Source organism: Mandrillus leucophaeus, unplaced genomic scaffold (assembly GCF_000951045.1).
Source record: "Mandrillus leucophaeus isolate KB7577 unplaced genomic scaffold, Mleu.le_1.0 Scaffold86, whole genome shotgun sequence".
Lineage (NCBI taxonomy): Eukaryota > Metazoa > Chordata > Mammalia > Primates > Cercopithecidae > Mandrillus > Mandrillus leucophaeus.
Genome location: NW_012109363.1, coordinates 1,617,249 through 1,635,802, shown reverse-complemented (window position 1 = coordinate 1,635,802; position 18,554 = coordinate 1,617,249). Strand labels below are relative to the sequence as shown.

General features: G+C 50.8%; 1 protein-coding gene and 1 long non-coding RNA gene across 2 annotated transcripts in view; one reads left to right on the top strand and one right to left on the bottom strand.

Moving 5' to 3' along the window:
• Positions 1 to 18,554, top strand: part of PEBP4 (phosphatidylethanolamine-binding protein 4) — a 222,212-nt gene that overhangs the window by 163,906 nt on the left and 39,752 nt on the right. The gene's annotated exons all lie outside the window — the stretch shown is intronic.
• On the bottom strand, positions 12,881 to 16,242 carry LOC105531021. The gene is made up of 3 exons (XR_001004728.1): positions 16,194 to 16,242; positions 15,057 to 15,337; positions 12,881 to 14,104 (listed from the first exon to the last, which is right to left on the bottom strand). It is a non-coding gene; the product is annotated as an uncharacterized LOC105531021 (long non-coding RNA).

Below are 18,554 nucleotides of genomic sequence, written 5' to 3'. Positions count from 1 at the left end.
CTAGCACACCCTGAACAAAGGTGATGGGATGCTCATGGCATTTCCCCAAGCTTCACAGTTTACAAAATGCTTTCACATATCTGATTTCAATGCCTTCGCACGAGTGAGTGAGTTGAGAAGTAACTTTAATCCTATTTTATGGGTGGGCAAATGAGGCTTGGAAAATTTAGGTGATTTGCTCAGGAAAGTGGTAGAATCAGAAGCTAAGCCCAGATATTTTTTACTGCAAAACCTGTGAAGGCACTCAATAAATACATGTTGAGCGGATGCGTGGATACATGTGCTTTCCGTTAAACCACACAGCCCGAACTGCCAATGTGAAGATCATGCTTCTCTGTGTGAGGAGCAGGGCTGATCAAGGAGAGATGGGACGGAGGCATAGAAATCTTCAGAGGACAAATGGAACAACTTCCCTCAGCCTGGGCAGGGTGTCTTCAAGAGCTGAATGAGAAGATGACATTGAAAAATCACAGTCACAATGAATAACTTGGAGGAAGATCTGGTCAGCCGAGGCCCTCTCCTGTTCACCCCAGACCCCACCCCACCCACAGATTCACTCAGGAGACCTGCCTGGACCCCTGGGCTGGGCCTCCAAGGATGCGCAGTGGGAGGGTAGGGAGAGAGGGGACAGGGTGCAGCTTCGGCCAAGGCCGGAGGGATATCAAACACACAGCATTTGAGAAGCAGGGACTAGGCTGGCCTGGCAGTGAGGGAGGATAGGTGCTTTGGAAGGGGGGCTACGATTGATAAGGGAGGCTCTGGCAACCGTGTGGCAGAGAGCAGGTTTCACCAGGGCTACTTCCCACAGCTGTTGACTGCTCCTGCTGCAGAAGCAGGTAGGGGCTGCCAACTAGCTGCTGTCTGCCCACCAAGCCACTGACCCAGTCCCAGAGCTTCCTTTGCCCCAAGGAAGAGGAGCCTTCCTTCTCATCCACACAAAGGTGCCCGCCATAGACCTGCTACCCTGTGGGCTTCAACCCAGAGGGGCGCCTGCTTCCTGGGAGCTGATGGCTGCCCAGGATTTGACGTGTAGGAAACCGAAGCATTTCGAAGGCAGAGTTTGAGAAGGTTAGAGTGGCAAAGGCGGCGGGGTGGACAAGAGGAGAGAGTCAGGGGACCCTGAGGGCAGCAGAGTGACAGGAACAGGGAGTCACAAAACAAAGAGGAGGTGCAGGTTCCTGAGCACAGGCCGGGACTGACTTGTGTGTCTCAAAATAATGACTGTAGCGATGGCGGGAGGAAGGATGGGCGGCTTTCTTTTCATTTTTCTCTTTGGTTATTGGTATTTTCTAAATTTTCTACACTGAGCATATTTCTCTTTCATACGAAGAAAAACAATGGAATTTATTTTTTTAAAAAAGGAAGGGACATATGCTGGTGACATTTTGAAGGAAGAGCTGACAGAATTTGATAAGTGACTGGGGAAGGGTGATAAAGGAGAAAGAGGCTGGGTGATGGGGAGATGACAGAGAACAGGCATTCGGGCGGGGAGGCGGGGCCTGGGAAAATGCCCTGTTCTATTCCTCTCTAGGCTGCAGGCAAGACATGGGAGAGCATCCATGCAGCAGGAAAGGAAGGGTCTCAGAGAGGAAACTGAGGCACACAGCAGGGAGGGTCTTTGCTCACTCACCGGGCTGCAGGGCAGCTTAGGGTTAAGAACGGAACTCAGAATATCTTTACCGAAAGGCTGCATCCAGAGCCGCTGAGACAGGACCAAGCATAATAACGGGGCCCTGCCTCTCTGGAGGAGTCTTCAAAACAGAGGCTCTGAGATAAGCCCCAGAGGGCCAGACCCTTAGGTAACCTCCCGGCCTGTAAACTTGGGCTGCTTGGTTGGCGCCAAGAGCATGGGCCTGAGGCAGGCAGGAACCCAGGAGCGACGTCAATGGCGTGCCCAGGGAGTATGAGGCTGAGAGGCGCTGAGGCAGCACTGAGGCCAAGCTTTCTGGGAGCTCCCAAGGGTCCCATGTCACTGGTGGTGGCAACGTGAGGGTGGAGAGGGAGGGAGATCATCCCTGGGGGACACAGGAGCTGCTTCTCACATCAAAAGGATCCCCCTGCACCTTACTTTCCAGCTGATCCCCACTCCCCAAATGTCCACAAATGCTCTCAGCCCCTAGAAACCCACTCTACCCAGCTCCTGGTGTGACTGAGTTCTGCAGAGGCCTGACATCTGGTGGAGCCCGGGAGACAACTGTCCCAGGCCACACAAACACCAGGATAGGAAAGGGTGGTTCCTTCGGCCTCTAGAACCTTCTGCCTTGCATCTGCCAGTGACACAGCCAAGGGTGGGTCTCCGGAGGCTGCAAGTGGAACGCTGCCTCCTGATAGCACCATCTGCGGGCCAACAACAAGCCCGCCCCAACTCCCCTCCCCATCCTGCCCTGACCCACCCCCTACCTCCTTGCTACCCTCCCCAGCACCCGGCTGGCCTCCCTGAACCATTGCCTCAAAAGGCTCTGTATTGACTGGGCCGAGGCCCCACCCGAGGCTGCGTCACTGTTTCCTTGGCAACCGAAGGGCTGGGTGAAAAGTAACACACAAAGCAAACAAAATGAGCTCCACACCGGAGGCCCGGGAACTGTCACCTCAGCATCGTGGGGCCTTGGATTGGCAGGGGATAGGGGGGTCTGCTTGGCTTCATTCACTGAGGCTGTCCTGGGGGGCTCCCGTGAGCACCCCAAACCACCCCAGGCAATAAATGCTTCACAACACGTCGTGGTAGCATGCATGCTCTTACTGTGCTAGGGGCTGTGTGGCCAGGAGAAATAAGACATCCAAAGAGGGTCCTGTCTCTGCAAGCACTGGCACTAATGAGGCTGAGATTTCAGTCCCAAAAAGGCATCTACCAGGGGGCAAAGGGGCACAAGAAGTGTTTGTGGGCAGTCACTTCAGGGGAAACAGCCTGCTAGGGACCCCAGTGCTCCCAGACTCCTGCATTAATGCTGTCACCCCGCTATCTTTGCCCAAGACCCTAGAGCATTTAGGGAATTTCCAACAGGCACCATAGGAAAACCCTTTGTAGGTGTTTGCCTGGAATTCCAAGGTACTTTTCAAAAAACATTTATAGGCCGGGCACAGTGGCTCATGCCTGTAATCCCAGCACTCTGGGAGGCCGGGGTGGGCGGATCACCTGAAGTCAGGAGTTTGAGACCAGCCTGGCCTGGAGAAATCCCATCTCTACTAAAAATACAAAAATTAGCTGGGCATAGTGGCAGCACCTGTAATCCCAGATACTCAGGAGGCTGAGGCAGGAGAATCACTTGAACCTGGGAGGCAGAGGTTGCAGTGAGCCGAGATGGCACCACTGCACTCCAACCTGAGCAACAGAGCCAAACTCGTCTCAAAAAAGAAAAAACTATGCAGTTACAAGTACATACATCAAGTACATAGGTCTTAAGCATAAAATTTAATGGTTATTTACCCTAGTAACCACCGCCAAGATCAAGATAGCAAATATTTCCAACACCCCAGGAGTCTCCCACACACCTCCTCCCCATCCATATATCCCCGGCAAGGTGAGATTATTTGGAGTCCTATCACTGTCAATCAGGCGTGTTCTTGAGTGTCATGTAAATGGAATCATGGTATTCTATCGTAAAAATCGCCTGTGTTGTTGCAGAAAGCAGTGGTCCCTGCTTACTCTTCTTTCCCACTCAAGAAATCACATAGGAATGACAGTGGACATGACAACATTATAGGGATAACTTTGAATTCCCTCTGATTTACAAAGAAAAATTTGGTGGGGGGGATTATTTGAAAACCACAGCACTTTGTTGTTGGCAGCATATTTGCTTGTGATACATCTCACAACTGCTGGTCCCACACCAGCCTGTCACAGCTTTGAGGCTGAGAACTGCTAGTCTAAGTGGTGTGATTTGGGAAGTAAAGGAAGGTTATTTCCTGCCCCCAAAATATCTTTCCTCTACCCCACTGCTTCCCCCCAGAGCTTCGCCACAGTCAATTTATTGTGCTGTATGAAGCAGCCCCAGGGTCATCTTTGAAAATGCAAGTACACCTGACGTGAGAATCTGTGAAATCTAGAACGCCCCTTTGTATGGCTTAAAGAGGAACTGGAAGCAGGTCTCACCCAGGCACTTGTGCAGCACACTGTAGACCCCCACGGTGAGGGAAGGAGAATGATATTGTCATCCCCCACTTTGTCCATGAGGAAACTGAGGCATGGGGAGGTCCCATAACTCACCTAAGGCCACACGGCTGTTAGCTTGCAGAGGGCAATCATTCCAACCCAGCTTAGTTGGCTTCCTCCAAAGCCTGTGCTGCGACCCACCTGGGTGGACAGGAAGTACTGAGCATTTGGAAGCAAGAAGTGCAGGGAGAAGCCGTGCTGAGAAAAGTGACAGGGCATGAAGTCAAGTGTTAGAGAAAAAAAAGACCCATCTTCATATTGGATTCCATTCTCCCCACCGCCGCCCTGGGTGCTGCTGCCCCTGAGATACCGGCATGCCCTCCACTGGCTCCCACCCCTCTGTTTTTGGTTACCTCCACAGCCAGGTGCAGGGATGTGTCACAGGCACCAGGCTGCATCATCGCAGCGATATGGTGCACAGGTGTTCCTGTCCCTGAAGGGCCAGCTTCCTGATACACCTCTTGGGCTGTGGAAGAATACCCCTTCAGAAATTTCATACCTTGCAGCTTATGTGCATTATTTCAGTCTGAGGAAAGGGTCTCCTTTTGCAAATGAGAAAGCCAGTGCTCAGAGGGTTATGTTATCGCCAAAGCGCTGCAAGCTCTGTGAGGTCAGAGGCCATCTATGAACTGGTCATCACCCAAGGCCAGCTTCTTCCACTTTGTTTGGCATTTCCCTGATGCTTGTGACCTGTCAGTGGGCTTTCACCACCCACAGTCCCACAGGCGTGAATGGCCGGGTCCGCCCGACCCTGAAGCGCACATCCTCCATACCACATCTTCATCACCTGATGGCCTCACTGTGACAAGACTGTCCAGGACTGTGGCGTGAGGGTGAGGAAGGAGACACAGGCTTGGTAAGGAAGAGGAGGTGTTTAGGGAGTCCATCAATTTAGGCCAAGGAGCTGGCTGCCTCTGTCTGCAGGTGTGAGGCAAGAGCTCTTCCTCGAAAATAGCATCCTCACTGCCCAGATTGCGCTGTGACATGTTTACTCCCTTGGTCTTAAACGCTGAGGGTCAATGCTTGCATGGCAATTCACCAAACTTTGTATCAGAGACCCACACTGTATCAGGCACTGTGTCAGGCTGTGCGTTTAATAAATGAATAAAATACATTCATGGTGTCAGAGTGTAGAAATGGAGACATGTAAAGCCCACGAATGGTGGTGATCCACAGGCTGTGTGGAGAGAGCCCACCCGCAGCGTGGAGCGAACATCTGTTTAGGTGCTTAGAACCTATACACACGCTCACATGCACTGACATACACAGTATGTTATCCTGGAGTAGATGGGGAATCTTGTGCACAGGGTTTTATCAGGAGAATGAGAAAGTCGAATTTGTTTTCTATTGTGCTAGCTTTGGCAGCATCCGTGATGGGAGGGATGAGAGAACAGAAGCAGGGGATCCCTCTAAGGTGGTTACAGTCATCCAGGCATGGGTTCATGAGGGACAATGTTCGTCCCTAGGAAGAGGTGTTCCTAAGAAACTGAGGACCCGGGCTAGGCATGGCAGCTCACACCTGTAATCCCAGCACTTTGGGAGACTAAGGCGGGCGGATCACTTGAGGTCAGGAGTTCGAGACCAGCCTGACCAATGTGGTGAAACTCCATTTCTACTAAAAATACAAAAATTAGCTGGGTGTGGTGGCGCATACCTGTAGTCTCAGCTACTCGGGAGGCCGAGACAGGAGAATCGCTTGAACATGGGAAGCAGAGGTTGCAGTGAGCCGAGATTGCACCATTGTACTCCTGCCTGGACATTGCATCAAGACGCTGTCTCAGAAAAAAAAAAAAGAAAGAAAAAGAAACTGAGGACCCAGTGATGATGGGATGGGAAGAGGTGTGAGAGAGGGAGCGCTTGGCTCGTTCTCTGGCAGAACCGTGATTTACAGGACCCAGGGCAATTTGGAAATGTTTTGCCCTGCCTGGGACAGGGGAAGTCCATCCCCTCCTCTCTCTGCTGTACTGGTCCTCATGGCCAGGGGAATCCCCAAGGATTGCAACCTCTATGCCCAGATGTGCTTGGAACCTGGATAGGGAGTGGGTGAGAGGCCTCTGCCAAATCAGCCATTGAATGTTGCCATTTGGGGACAGGAGCGGCCAATGTTTGTCCCACTCTAAGATGCCATGGGGTGTATGCCTGATCCCCACTCTGCACCTGCACCCAGGCTCCCACAGAGAGCAGAAGGCGGTAGCAGCCTCAGAGTAGGGCCACGGGTCAGCCAGCTGAGGCTCCAAATCCCCACCACACGCTCCATTGTCCCATCATACTTCACTTACCAAACACACATTCAAAGATAAAATTACTAGGAACTCGGCAGCAAACACGGGGCATTAAATTAAAAATATAAAGGCCTTCAAAGCATAGGGCACTGGGCAACTACACTGGTCACATGCCCACAAAGCCAGCCCTGGTCCCTGGATTTTGGTTGGCATACGGGGTGGGCAGTGGGACTGCCAGCTAACTTAGTGCAACCTGAAGCGTTCACAGGTCAGCAACTCACACCTTCACATATCAAATAACACCTCCACAGAGAGTAACCTGGACTTGAAAAGAGACCCTGGAGGAGGTGGAGATCAGCATTGGGAAAGAAAAGTGTATCGTTCTCCATTTATTCAGGATGGAGGGGGGGTGTGTGTGTGTATTAGATTCAAGTGTGCAGAGCTTTTTAAAAAAACAACATACTTGGGACCACTCCAGCCCAATAGAATCCCAATCTCCTGAGTAATGGGTGCTATAGGGTATGTCTGGGTAATGGAAGCCCAGATTCACTGCCATTTTTTCTTCATCCTTGGTAAATTTCTTTGGATCATTTCACATAAGGAACATGGGCCAGGAAAGGCTTGACATCATGTTAAGTAAGGAATATGTGAAGAAACTGATGAGCGTTTCCCCTGGGGAAGAGAAGCTCCAAAGACAAATTACACGTCCTTCTGGAGTATGGGCTCTTGAGAGTAGGGACCAGGTCTTCCTCATGGCTCTCTCCACACCTGGCATTGTGCACTTGGCATGCAGGGGCCACCTAGCAAAAGTTGTGCAATGAATGAATGAAATAGTTGAAAGCAGTCAGGTAGGAGAAAAATTCATCTTGTTCCATGGGGCACCAGGCAGACCTACAACCATGGTGAGATAGTGCTTTCATGGTAGTCGTTTTAGGGAGAAAGAGCTTGGTTGAGAAGGTGAACTTTCTAACAATAATGATAGCTAACCTTAATTAGCCCAGTAGGCTGGGCACCTCTTACACATATATTACCTAGTCTCATCCTCACAACACCCTGTGAGGCAGACACTTGCCTTGTTCCCATTTTATAGATATGGGGGAAACAGAGGCAAAGAAATGCTAAGTCTCTTAGCCAAAGTCAGAAGTCCATGGAGTGGCAGTGCAAGCTTCGAAGCTACACATTCTAGGGCCAGCATTCACTGCTCTTAAACACTTACTTTAAACCATGAGAGCTACATAGTGATGATCTGACAACTATGAGGGGTTGGGGGCAGTGCTCAGGGCCAAGAATGAACAAGTCTTTGGTTGGGGACATTGTGGAGTGGGATTCAAGAAGCAACCCAAGGGGTTTAAGACTTCTTCCAGCGGGGAACAGTGGCTCACACCTGTAATCCCAGCACTTTGGGAGGCTAAGGTGGGCAGATCACCTGAGGTCAGGAGTTCGAGACCAGCCTGGCCAACATGGCAAAACCCCCTCTCTACTAAAAATACAAAACTTAGCTGGGTGTGGTGGCATACGCCTGTAATCCCAGCTACTGAGGAGGCTGAGGTTAGAGAATCCCTTGAACATGGGAGGCAGAGGTTGCAGTGAGCCAAGATCATGCCACTGCACTCCAGCCTGGGAGACAGAGCAAGACCCCATTTAAAAAAAAAAAAAAAAAAGAAAAAAAGAGTTCTTTCAGCCCACAGAAAAGATGCTGCTGTCATTGTACTCCTTGACCCTTGGTCGTTCTTGTGTAGGAAGAGTTGCTTGGAACTTCTCTGTCTGAAGTGGACACTGGTCTAGGAGTCAGGAACCTGGAGTCCAGTCCTGACCGCAGGCAGCTCTGTGATATTAGGGGACACGCATAACCCCTTTCAGCCAGGATTCCCTGGCTGTAACACAACGACCAAAGGAAATCTCTGATGCCTTCAACCCCAAGACTCCACAGTTCTTTGATTTGGAGTGGGGAAGGAAAGAGAAAGTCACAGTGCAGGAGAACGTGGCCCCACTTTGCCACTTACGGAGAAGTAATTCTACCTCTCGGAGACTTGCAGTCTCTTTTATCTGCAATGGCATGGGAATTGGAAGCCTGACCGAGAAGAAACCAGGGGGGTCAATATCATCCATCCCCAGGGAACTTGGCCTTTTCCTTTCTTCAGGACTGAGAATCTGAGAGTCTAGGGCACCTCAAAATTGACCTTGCTTTTTCTCAACCATGGGCAAAAGCTAATGTCAGAAAGACCCAGAAAAACTGATGGAGCAGAATTCTGTCTACATCTGTGGATAGGCATTTTGAAGGAATGCTCTTTGGCACATGGTTTTCCACCCTGTGTTGCTTTTCTAGATATATATTTATATACATATAAATATCTCTTTCCCTGAGGGACAAGGAGTCTCAGCCAAGAGGGAATTCAGTGTGATCTGGTAGAATTTGTTGCAAAGGAAATTCACTGGGGTAGGAGGTAGAAATTGTGTATTCAGGACATCACCTGGTTAATAAAAATTGCACAGCTCCTAGAACACATGCAATTTCTTTTCTTTAAATTAATGAAGGGTGTATTGTTTCCCCATTTTTTTTACCAATTTAAATTGTGATTTTTTTTTTTCTGGGACAATAAGCAAACTAACATAGGGGTTAAATAATTTGTTAAAAGGTGGAGGGGTAGAGAGGAGTTGGGGTTTGGAAAAGGGGGCTTTGACGGGGAACTAAAATCTGCCAATAGCAACAATAAATGCAGAGTTATGCCTTAGGCATAATATATCAAAGAAAATATAATGCATCCAGCTTAAAACTAATGATTGCCATATAATTAGATGAGAAGCATTGTGCTATAAATGTGTATTCTTTAGCGTGCTGTGATTTTACTGTAAAAAAAAAAAAGAGAAAGAGAGAGCGAGAAAGAAGGAGACAGAAAAACACAGAGCCCAGCAACATACTATAAAAAGAACCCTCTGTTGACTTCTCTACTGTTTAGTATTCCTTGGCTGTTCTCCCTTGGGAGTGTGTAATTAGTACTTTATGAAGAGTACATTTAAAGCAGTTTAATATTCACCTCATTCAATCTGAAACAATGTGATCCATGCTTAGACAAATCAGTGCTCCTTGCTGACATAATCTGTCAGAACATTACCTCTGAAAAGACCTTTCAAGAGGTTTGGATGTTAATTAGTTGTCTATCATGTATAAACAGAGCAGTGAGCAGAAGGGGCTCCGACAGGCCAGAGGGATACGTTGGGAAATGCATTTTGTATGAACACGGCTTGCAGGGGGGTCTTCTCTCTCTCTCCGCCTCCCCCGCCTCCCCCCAGCCTCCCCTCGCCATGTCAGCAGCCACACAAGCTTTGGACTTCTTCCGGGCAAGATAAGTGCTTTCCGGTTGGCATCAAGGGGCGCCCCTGGTCCCCAGAGGGGACTGTGAATAAGGCTAGAGGTGTTCACACACACACACACACACACACACACACACCCACACCCACCCCACAGCTCCCCAGGGCAGGCCCACCTGCAAGATGTGACAGCTGTCTCCTTTCAGGTCTGAGAAGCATGACCTCACAGCCCACCTGTGCTTGCTGGGGAGGCTCCGGGCTTTGGGACCTGGCAGGGTCCCACCTCCTGTGGGCCATAGGCAGAGGGGGCCAGGAGGAGATGGAGATCTGATGCCTGCCTCCCCGCTGGCCCTAGAGCTTGCTTCCTCTGGGAAGCCAGGCTGCTATGACAGAGTCACATGGTGCAAGAGAGGACAATGCACAGGGGAATTGGTGTGCATGAAACCTCCTTGAACACTCTAGACCCAAAGAATGCCAGCAAGGCTCAGAGTCATGTTCAAGATCACCTGGTCCAGACTTTGCGTTCAGGGGAATCTTTGCCAGAGTTCATCCTACAAGGACTGAGGTCTAGACTCTTCCTATGTGAGTTAGTTGTCTGGGGTTTGGACAAGCCTTCTTTTATTGTGGACTTAGAATGCCCATGTCTGAAGCACTTCCTAGCATATTGAAGACGCTTACTAAGTAGTAGGCTGGTGATTCCAAAATGGAATGGCACAGGCCCTGTAGGAACCACCTTCCCAGGCCTCTGGAGCCTTTTCCCTGTACCCACCACATACACATGTTGTCCACTCAACTGCCCCCCTGCCATCTTCCTTTCCCTGGCCTCAGCCACCCCACCTTCCATCAGCAGCCTCAACCCCCATAGCCTCTTCATTCACTGTTCATCCCATAAGCATCCACCAAGCACCTACTGTATGCATTGTACTATGTGTTATGTTCTAGGGCAGCCAAGATAAATAAGTCATGGTCTCTGCTTGTGAGGCGTTTACCAGATCCATAAACGTATAATTACAGTTTGGGGCAATTTTAAGTCATGTAAGGGAGGCAATATAATTTAGTGGTTAGGAGGGAGTTCTTCTGGAGTCAAACTGCCTGTGTTCAACTTCCCAGTCTTACCACTCAACAGCTAGGTGACCTTGGGCAGGTGATTTAACTGCTCTAAGCCTCAGGTTCCTTGTCTATAAAATGGGGGTAAGAATATCCACCTCATAGGTTTGTAAGTACTCAATGAGATAATGCAGTGAGGTGCCTAGCACAAAGCTTAGGGTATAATAAGTGCTCAACCGATGTGTGTCCCTGAAAATAATGCAACAATAGGAGCACAATCAAAATGCCTGAAGGTAGAAGAGGGAAGTACTAACTGTGCCTAGGTAGTCTTGGAAGGCTTCCCAGAGGAGGTGACATCTGAGCTGTGTTTTAAAGGACCAAATAGAAGTTTACCAGGAGAGAAGTGACAGAAGTGCTGGCTAGGTAGAGGAAGGGCACACACAGATGCCAGGGGGTGCAGAAATGAGTAAACCACTGAGACATTGCCTTGAGTTCCATCTCACACTGCTGTGCTACAGCCTGGGAGTCTGTTCCCAGTTGAGCCCTTCAGAACCAGCCATGAGACAGCACAGGTACGCGGAAGGGAGCAGTCTCCATGGCTGGGTGGTGATGGAGTCTTCTCGAGGAACTAGTTGCTTCTCTCTGCATTTCTCAAAAAGAAAGGAATCACGATTGCAAACCCCCCCGGCCTGGGTATCCTACTGCAACTTGAACCCGTGGCAGAGCTAGGCTCCCAGGGAGGCGGTGGGGCACAGAGAAGGCAGGACCACTGACTCCAGCCAGTTCTCACCCCAGCTGCAGCCCCACAGCCCTGAGATGGAGCGGGCACCTCCACCCCTCATGGTGGCAGAGGCTGGTTGAGAGGAGGGGCACCAAGGTGCACAAAGGTCCGGCACAGTGCCCGATACACAGAAGGCACTCAGGACATGGTTGCTTTCATTATTATGGGGAGAGCTTACTCCAGTCCACCCTTTGTTCAGGGAAAAAAAAAAAAAAAAAAGGGCTGTCGTTGTCTAATGTTTCACTTGACAAGAAGCCAGGACTCGAGAGGACTGGGTATTCCCCGGGTATCCTCTTGGCAAAGCCCTGGGCCTCCGTCTATGCAGGGTCTCTTCTAGCCTCAAAGACTCCCAGCTCCCACCCCTGACAACAACAAAGTCCATGTTGGGGCCCAGGTCTCCAGCACCTCACATCCACCCCCAGCTTTCCCTGAGCCCACCAGACTGCTGTGGCCACTCCAGCCACCTGGGATTGCTCCCCCAAGGCCAGCAGAGCCCATCACAGCTGCCTAAACAGGTAAACAGCTGTTTCCCACGACCCTCTTCCCACCCTCACACCGTCCCTACAGACGGTCCTCCCCTCCCCTGGCTTCCACTTCTCCATGCTCCCCCAGTGTGCACTGACCAGCTCCTGACACAGCCCTGGACTTCACTCCTCTTTCCATCATGAAACCCCAGCCTGGGGACCTCTCCCATCCAAGGCAAGGCATTGGCTCCCTAACAAAATATCCCAAGCCCTGGGAAAGCACTGTCCACCCCACCCCACCGCAGACAGGGTGGGCAAGCCCTGGACCCTGCATTCTCATGCTTGTTAGACAGAAGCAATGACATCAGCTCCCATCTGCTGAGAGCCTGCTATGGGGTATGTGTTATTCTCATGATAGCCCCTGAAGTAGGCATCATTAGAATCATAGGCAGACCATTAAACTAAATCCGGGGCAGGCCAAGTGAGTGGTCTAACGGCATACAGCCAGGCAAGTGCAAAACTGGGCTGCAGGCTTTTCTGTCCATTTCCAAACTCCCACCACCCACTTTCCACCAGGTAAACCGGCCCCCTGCAAACTATAGCCCACAGGCCAGATCAACCTGTTTTTGTAGGGCCTGTGAGCTGAGAATGGTTTTTGTATTTTCAAAGGGTTATAAGAAAAGAAACAAACAAAGAACATGTGACCAAAACCATATGTGGCCCACCAGGCCTCAAATATTTACTACCTGGGCCTTTCCAGAAAGTTTGCCGTACCACAGGGCCACCCAGGAACATTCAGTACCAGGCACTGGGTACCACAGACACGAAGTGAAAGGGTCACCAGAGGGAAGATGGAAGGACGCTCAGGCCATCCTTCTATGTGACCCACCAGCTTCAAAACCATTTTCAAAATAGTGTTTAGTAGAGATGAAATCAGGCTACAGAGAACACCAGGAGTTTCTCTCCTTGCAGGCTTCACGGCTTATGATGAAATATTTCACACACAATGTCTCTTTCACGGAGTTAGAGTCCCCATTTTTTGAATGAAAAATGGAAAAGCTGAGAGCTAACATGACTAACTTAGGGGCCCCTGGTGAATATCCCCCCCAGGTCCCATGACCTCAAGGCCAATGTTCTTTCCATCACATGGCGGCTGCTCTGGCCCCCAGGGCATCTGGCCAGAGAAGCTGGGCACAGAGAGACCAAGAGCAACCCAGGCAGGGCTGCGGGCGGCTGGGCAGAAGGCGGAGCCACTGTGGTGGCCGCTCCTCCCAGGCCACCCTGCTCTTTTCATACGGATTGAATTTATATGCATCTCAGATTTCTGTTTTCAGCAGAGGCCCAACTCTCTTGGAGTTGTTTCAGCCACTGAGTCCCAGTACCCCAAGAGGAGTACCCCAATTGCTGCATCTCAGGGGTGATTCTAGCTCACATCCAGCAGGCTAAATAACTGTCCCCCAGGGCAGGGAAGCCTGATTTCCAGTTGCAGCTCTCCCACTTGCTGGCTGGATGACCCAGGGTGGGCCAGCGTCCCTCTCTGAGCCTCCCTTCCTTCCCTAGTAGCAGAGTGAACGATCCCCACCCCGTCCTTCACCCCTATGGGACTCTGGGAAAGGGAATGAGGTCATGTCTGTGGGCTGCCTGGCGGAAGGAAGCGGCAGGGGGAGTACAAGGTAGTATTATCTTCTGGGTTGAGCTGGGCAGTTGCCACGAAGTTGCTGAAATGTGTAAGCATTCCAACGACCTCGGGAACCCGTCGTGGGAATGTCACGGGAAGGCAGTGTGTCAGAACGGGCTTGGGCTTCCGAGTCACCACGGCGTGAGTACAAACCCCAGCTCAGCTACTTCCCAACTTTGGCAAACAACCCAGTCGCTTTCGGCCTCAGTTTTCTCACCTATAAAAAGAGAATAATCCCAACCACAGTTTGGTTGCTTGGTTAAGGATTTGAAAAGATGATCCCTGGCATAGGTGAGCGCTCATTATGACGACTGCTGTGGACCTGTTGTCTTGTCAGGACACCTCTTTGTGTTTCTCCATGAACTATCTCCAGATAAACGCGAACATCCTCCACCTGTGCCCTTCCAGGGAGCGCCTTCTGCAGTGGGGATAGCTGGGCATTCTGAGCACTTCCTTTTGAAAAAGAAAAATTAGAACCGAGGCAATGAACACAGGCCTTTTCCCCAGCATCACCCAGGGAACCTGTGACCCACAGGGCCAGGGGTCCTAGGTCCAGAGACTGAGGGAGGTCAGGTACTCCCTGGGTCCCTTTCCCCTGGTAAGTGGTGGAGTCTGGTCACCACGATTTCTGAACTCAACAGTCCCAGCCTTGGCAAACTGAAACTCCCAGACTGCCAGCAACCACTGTCTTCTCCCTTACCCAGGAGCAAAAGAAGGGCCTCAGTGGGCCCCCAGGCAAGTGGGATTTTGTACAGACAGAAATGGACAATCTGCTCCTGGCATCTTTTTAAGACAGGAAGGGATGCAAAGATTGGGGGCTGGACGCATCTAGAAAACGCTTGCTTCCCCAGGCATCCCCAGTCCACGTGCAGAGGAGCATGGGACAGTGGTGGAGGTTGGTGGGGCCGGGGCCAAGGCCAGGGAGGAAGCGGAGAGATGCATCCAGCAGAGGGTGTGAGAATCAGCCACAACTGGCCGAGACTGTCAGAATTAGTCACCAGTGTTGACGAGTTCAGTCGGTTACATAACAGCCTCCCTGGCTCGCCGTTAGCTCTCCTGAGCTGGGGCTCTCCGGGGTTAAGGGTCTCTGGCAGGGAGGGTCACATCCTGGGAGCCCAGGGGCAAAGGTTCTCACACAAGCCTGCCCTCCCCAGTCCTGCTCCAGCCCTGCGAGGCCAGAAGGAGGCGCCAGCTGTTCAGCTCCTGCCTGAGTCTTGCCACCTTGTCTCCAGACCATCCCACGCTGGCCTCGCAAGGCTGCCTCTCTGGCCTGAGCACAGAAGATGCTCAGACAAGGAGTTAAATATGGATCTCAGCTTAGGGCAGCTCAGTAGCCCACTTCCCCGCTGAATCTATTATGATACATCATTATAATGATTATTATCAATAAATATTTAGCAAGCACCTTTAGTTGTGGCCCCGTTGGAGGCATTGTAGGAGCTACAAAGATGAATAAGATGCAGATGTACGGCAGCAGCAGGAGCTTGGGATTGCGATGCTTTTCCTCCAGAGGGGAGAGCGTGTTCAGAGAGAGGGACTCTAAGCAGGTGGCTCCGTTTTCTGCTTGAGGTCAGATTGAAACCCTGTGTAAAGGTTGGCACAGCCAGCCTCAACCCCAGATGCCCAGGATAGGGTGGGATTCTTGAGGCCAGATTTCTTGCTGATGTACTTACCCACTGCACATGGCTGAAAATAAAGAACAATAAATGTCTAACATCAGTAATGGATGGTGATGATGATGACAAAAATGATGTTAGAAAACAGTATACAATTTTGCCCCAGCACAGTGGCTCATGCCTGTAATCCCACCACTTTGGGAGGCCAAGGCGAATGGATCACTTGAGGTCAGGAGCTCAAGACCAGCCTGGCCAACATGGTGGAATCCCATCTCTCCTAAAAACACAAAAATTAGCTGGGTGTGGTGGTGGGTGCCTGTAATCCCAGCTACTCAGGAGGCTGAGGCAGGAGAATCACTTGAACCCGGAAAGCAGAGGTTGCAATGAGCTGAGATCGCACCAGTGCATGCCAGCCTGGGTGACAGAGCATGACTCCGTCTCAAAAAAAAAAAAAAAAAAAAGAGAGAGAGAGAGAGAAATGAGTATACGATTTTGGCCCGAAGCCCCGGGAACTTCAGCTCTTCCTTCCTGCCTATTGGCATTTCTGTTACACTTCACTAGACAATAGAAAGCCAGGAGCAGAAGCTTGAGAAACATTTAAGAATCACTCAAGCAGATATTCGGACTCCAGGCAGGACTCAACTGAATCATCCAAGAAGAGTCACCGTTATAGCAGCAGGTGAACTTAGGAGTGGGTTCGAAATCCAGGAGTGGGGTGACAGCCTCTTGGGCCCTTCCTCTCTTTCCCATGTCTAAGGGAAAGCCCCAGCCCAGGCTCTCAGGAGACAGTAATAACTACCAAGGGCCAGATTGCCTCCTCATTAGCCTACCAGATTCACGGTAGTTAAGAGCCGGAAGGAGTCTCAGTCCAGCCCTCTCATTCTATAGATGAGAACACTGAAGCCCAAAGAGGAGAACTGACTCACCCAGGGCCACACAGCAGAGATGGGTCTCAAACTCCCACATCCTTTTATTATACTGTGGAAACCAGAGAGAGGTGCGGGAGGGGACGAATGTGGGGAAACTGTCTGCCTCCTGAGCCTGCAGAGGTCTGTGGGATCCATACCCCCTGCTTAGCTGGCTCACTATCAGGCAGATGACAGCTTCACGTGGAGGGAGACCAACCGCCCCAAGGAGGCCACACAAATGGCCATGGAGCCAAGTCAGGGTGTGCAGTTTCTAGAAGAGCCTTTCCTCTCTGCTTTGCTCCCTGAAAAGAGCAAAAGGCTCACTCACTTCTAGGCCTGCCGGCAAATTTCTGATGAGAAATCTACAGCAGCTTCTAACTCCCAAAGATCTCCTGGGCATCTACTTGGCATGAGCTTTTCCAGCAATATTGAAAGCCAATTAGAGAAAAATTAAGGAATTAAATAGAAAAATTTGTGTTGGTTAAGGCCATTAAAAATCATTCATTCACTCAACACACGTCTACAGAGTGAGGATTCAGTCACAGAGATAAGGTCTCTGATCTTAATACACCCGCAGTCCGGTAGGTAAGGTAGAAAAATCAGCAGTTATCCCAGGGACTCTCATAGCTACGATGTAAGATCCTGGAAGCACCAAAAGGGAGCACCCTGTGGGTGGGGTGGCCAGGGGTCTAGCGCAGCTTCCCAGAGGTAGACATCAGACCCTGGGGCTTAGAGAGCCTCTGAAAGCCCAGAGCCCACCCTGAGAAAGATAAAATTTGATCTATTTGCTTTCATTTTCTACTTTATCTTCATCCCTCCTCTCCTTCCATCTGAACATACCCCGTCAGCAGCCCCTCATTCCTGTTCTATCATCAGACTTTCCCCATCTTCTTCCCCATTTGGGACCCTCAGCCCACACCCTCAGCCCACACCCGATCAAACATGTAGAATCAGCAGAGGTTGTGGGGAGGGGCCCCACTCATGCCCAGACAGATGTGCTCTGTTCCCCGCACAGCTGTCCGGCAGCAGCCCATCTGCGCTCACTTCCTGCCTCCCAGCTCCAGCCCCTCACACCTCCCACGCAGGGGTGGGGAAGTCTGGTCCTGAGATTCATCCCAAAGCCAATGTTGAGGCTGCCACTAGCCCGGCAAAGCCCCAGACCCTGGCTCCCGCCCTCCCCACTCCCCCACAAGGAGTGGTGGCCCAGGAAGGGCTTCAACAAGGTGGAGACTTTGCCTAGGCCACTCTGGAGGACTGTGCCTTGAAGTTCAGCTTCAGTTTCTTGGCAGTCGTGAGAGCTGCGTAGCTCTGAAGTTCTCCTAGCGTCATGTGTCCACATGAAACACGCCAACATCACTGATCTGGTTTCATTATTTTGTCAAAATTAAAAGAAGGCTGCTTCACTCGAGCCAGATGTATCCAAGGGAAGAAAATTATATTTTCAAGAGAGTTTGAGGCACAAAGCTGTCCCACCTTGATTGTTGTCTCCTTGTCGGAATCCATGTGGCCCCCAGTTTCGATGCTGGAAGGTGGGTTCTGCATTGCTGAGAGATAGTTTCTGGAAACCTGCTTGTCTCTGGGATGCTCACAGCTCCCTCCTGGCTCCTGAGCAGGGAGCATCTATTCTCTAGGAATATAGAGATGGGGCAGGCAGCTGTGTGGTTCCCATGGAATGAATACCCCTTAAAGGCAGGAACTATTAATGGTGAGATTATTAATTGTTGTATCCCCTGTAGCACACAGCCCTGGCTCTGTATATGGCGGGCACTCGATAAGTGTGCACTGGACTAAAGGTACCAGGATACTTCCCTGACCACACACCCGGGTCAAACAGGGAAGTGAGGTATCTGATTAACCCTCTCCATTTGCCCTTAGGAAACTCAACTTGGGCAACGGGGAAAAGAGCAGACATAGCAGGAATACGTCTCCAGCCTGGAGAAGGGATGGGGTGGTGAAGGAAGGAGAAATTGGACTGTAAAATGAACGGGCATCCCCAGCTAAACCTACAGTCTTTTCTTGAATGTCATGTCCTAATGCATGGGGAGTTAGGCAGAAAGATGACAACCTCTTCCCTTTTCCTAGAAACAGAAATGCCCCAGGAGGACTTGCAAACTCTGCAATCCTGTATCTCCAGAATAATGGCATTGCCTTAGTGGGAACCAGCTTCTGCAGGCAGAAATGAGCCCCCAGAACAAGGGCTGGGGCCAATAACAGGAGCTGAGAGCTAGCCCAGACTTTCTGGTTGCAAGAGGAGGTTCCCTTCCGTGACCACTGATTGTAAATGATTCTAGTTCACCCCACTCTCCCCGCTGCATACACAGACACACACAGTCTTGATATACGACTTTGGGTGAGAGGCAGTGCGGGTCCTTCTCCCAC